The sequence below is a fragment of the Frankliniella occidentalis genome, unplaced genomic scaffold (genome assembly GCF_000697945.3).
Source record: "Frankliniella occidentalis isolate FOCC.00 unplaced genomic scaffold, Focc_3.1 Scaffold96, whole genome shotgun sequence".
NCBI lineage: Eukaryota > Metazoa > Arthropoda > Insecta > Thysanoptera > Thripidae > Frankliniella > Frankliniella occidentalis.
The window spans coordinates 747,565-750,218 of record NW_026267225.1 but is presented as its reverse complement, the minus strand read 5'-3'; the positions used below and the strand labels follow the sequence as shown (position 1 = coordinate 750,218).

General features: G+C 45.6%; 1 protein-coding gene across 3 annotated transcripts in view; it reads right to left on the bottom strand.

Annotated features, from left to right (window-relative positions):
* The window catches only part of LOC113215437 (uncharacterized), a 16,116-nt gene that overhangs the window by 1,705 nt on the left and 11,757 nt on the right, over window positions 1–2,654 (bottom strand). The window lies entirely within an intron of this gene.

Genomic DNA, 2,654 nt, shown 5'->3' with positions numbered 1-2,654 from the left:
GCCAGGCGCGTCGCAGCGTAACAGTGTTTCGTGAGATATCGCGAAGCCTGTTACGCGAGACGTGGTCTGGCGTACATCTACCTAGTATACTTCATACTTCTATCTTTGATTATAATTTTAATGTGCTCTGAGTCACGGAGTTTCTAAGGCTATTCTTCCTAGGAAGAAGTTATTTCAACTTGATATGTGCGGTATTTTGGAGATTCTCTTCGCGTCTTCGGACCGCCAACTTATCTAAATAACTTATTTAGATATCTAGATAAGTAAATAAGTTAGATTAGATATCTTGACGGAGTCTGGAAGATGTGCGCACGACAGCCGCTCGCCGAATAGCACTCGGTCCGCCCGCCGAGTATCTCATCTCAATGAGGGAATACCCCTTGCCCTAGCGAGCTCGAGGTGCAGAGTATCTCGGTGGACAGTCGGTGTTCGGGGAAGGCAGCACGAGTGCATGTCTTGTTCAAAGACACGCAACCCACCATTTGTTAGCGAAATATAAATGTCATTCACAATGTTGTATTGTGGCAAGCGGTAACGGTTTCGAAAAGAAAACCTTCCCGCAGGGAAGTCCCGTCTTGAAGCGAGCCGCCACGCTCCCTTGCATTAGTGAACTTATTTAATAATAAAAACCATGGAGCATAATGTAAAAATTAGAGTGACAATTGGGTGAAATCGGGATTTCCTGTTCGGTTTATTGCATTGTTCCCGACCGCACTCCCTTAAGTTAATGCAGCCCTGCACCCAGAGTTCTCAAACGGGTGGGTCTTGCAGCTGCTTTTGGACCCACCACTGCGGGTGCACTGTTAAAAATATTAGTGATTTTACCGATAATTCCTGAAATCTTGTACAGAAATAAAATGTAATTTTACCGAACACGTTAGTTTTACCGAAATACTATGGTAAAATTACAGTACCAGTAAAATTACAGATTTTCGGTATTTTTCACGAAAAACTACTGTAAATTTACACGCGTCTGTAAAAATCCACTCGTACTCTGGTATTATTACAGGTATTGGTAAAGTTACAGACTCTGTAAAGTAGTCTTTCAGATACTTTCTGTAATTTTTCGAACATATAAGAAATACGGTTAAAATTGGCCACAAAATTTGCTCAATGTTGAACTCTGGTGCATTCTAACAACGGAACCACGAAAGAAACCCAATGTTGTGATAATCACTAACCAAGAGGGCAGTTAACCGTATGGAAAGCCGCGTGGACAGTCGGAAGCAACATATTGAGTGCGGACGGGCTCCCTCCACGTCGCGCGCCGTAGCGCAATGGGCAAGGCATCGGGCTCACGACCAAGAGGTCGGGGGTTCGATCCCACCTGGGGTACAAGCGGTAAAAGAAGTTTCACCAATGAAACCCGAAGGCGGTTGACTATGAAATATATAGAACAAGAAACCAGCCGCCGAAAATATTTTTTTTTCTTGCATTATTACGTCAGAGGAATGTGGGTAAAAATTACAGAAAACGTTCGTAAACATAACTACAGAAACGTTTGGTATCAGTTTTACAGAAATTTTGTGGAGTTAGTTTTACCAGTGTCTGTAATTTTACAGACCCCTGTAATTTTACCAGACTTTTACATGGCAACTGGTATACCCAGACTTTTTCTGTAAAATCTCAACAAAAAATTTTAACAGTGTGGGGTGGGTGGGTCGAGCGGGTATGGGCTACCCGCCGCACCGTGCGGAAGGTGCAAGTGGGGGATCAACCGCTTTAACCGCGGTATCTTCCTTATTCAGTGTAGAATCAAAGATTTGCTCATAGTGTGTGCTCTTTAGAACAAATGCGTTTTGCTTCATAAAATTAAAACTGAAATTTTATTCAAAATTTATTAGAAACTACAAAGTAAAGAAGAATTTCTTCTGCTCACGGTGCATTTTTCAAAAGAAAACAAAAACTGGAAAACAATTTTGAAATGTTTTTTTTTGCAGATTATTGTCATTATCCAGTTTTGTCGTAGCGGTGCGTCCAATCACCTCTATTTCGCATATTTAGCTGGAAATTTAGGCTCAAGGTTGCATTGCCCCCACTGAGCCGAGCCGGCTGCGTCACCTATCGGCTCGGCTCGTAGTGCGCGCTCTCTCGCACGCCTGGCGTGCGGGGGACCCACCCGTTTGAGAACTCTGCCTGCACCGCTAAGGGCGGGCCACCGTCTCCGCACAGCTGCTTGGCTTTTTAGACAGTCCCTTGTGGTCTGTCTCTACCCGAAGGTAAAAGTTTCCCGTTTTGATAAATACTGCCGGTTTTCGTTATCCAGTTTTGATAAAGATAGCCGATTGACGTTCCCGTTCCAGTTTTGATAAGCCGATTGGCGTTGATAAAGATTCGTCTTGCTATAATATTAGGCTGTGGGGGAAGGCTTTCCTTCCGCGCGGTTGGAAGGCTTTCCTTCCGCGCGGTTGTCCATGCCAAGCCCGGTGGCAGTCCCTTGTCATCGCCCTGGTTGTGTTATAAACATAGCGCCCTCATCCCTTGCTTCGTGCCGGGCCATGGTGGGCCAGCCGACCCCTACTCAAGCCTCTTGAGGCAAGCTGCGTTGCGCCTCGCGCCCCGCGCCCCAGCCCCTACCCACTTAGAGCTCAATCGGCACCGGGCGCCACATGGCCCGTCCACTTGACAAGTGATCCCCAGCCTCAAATTTTAAA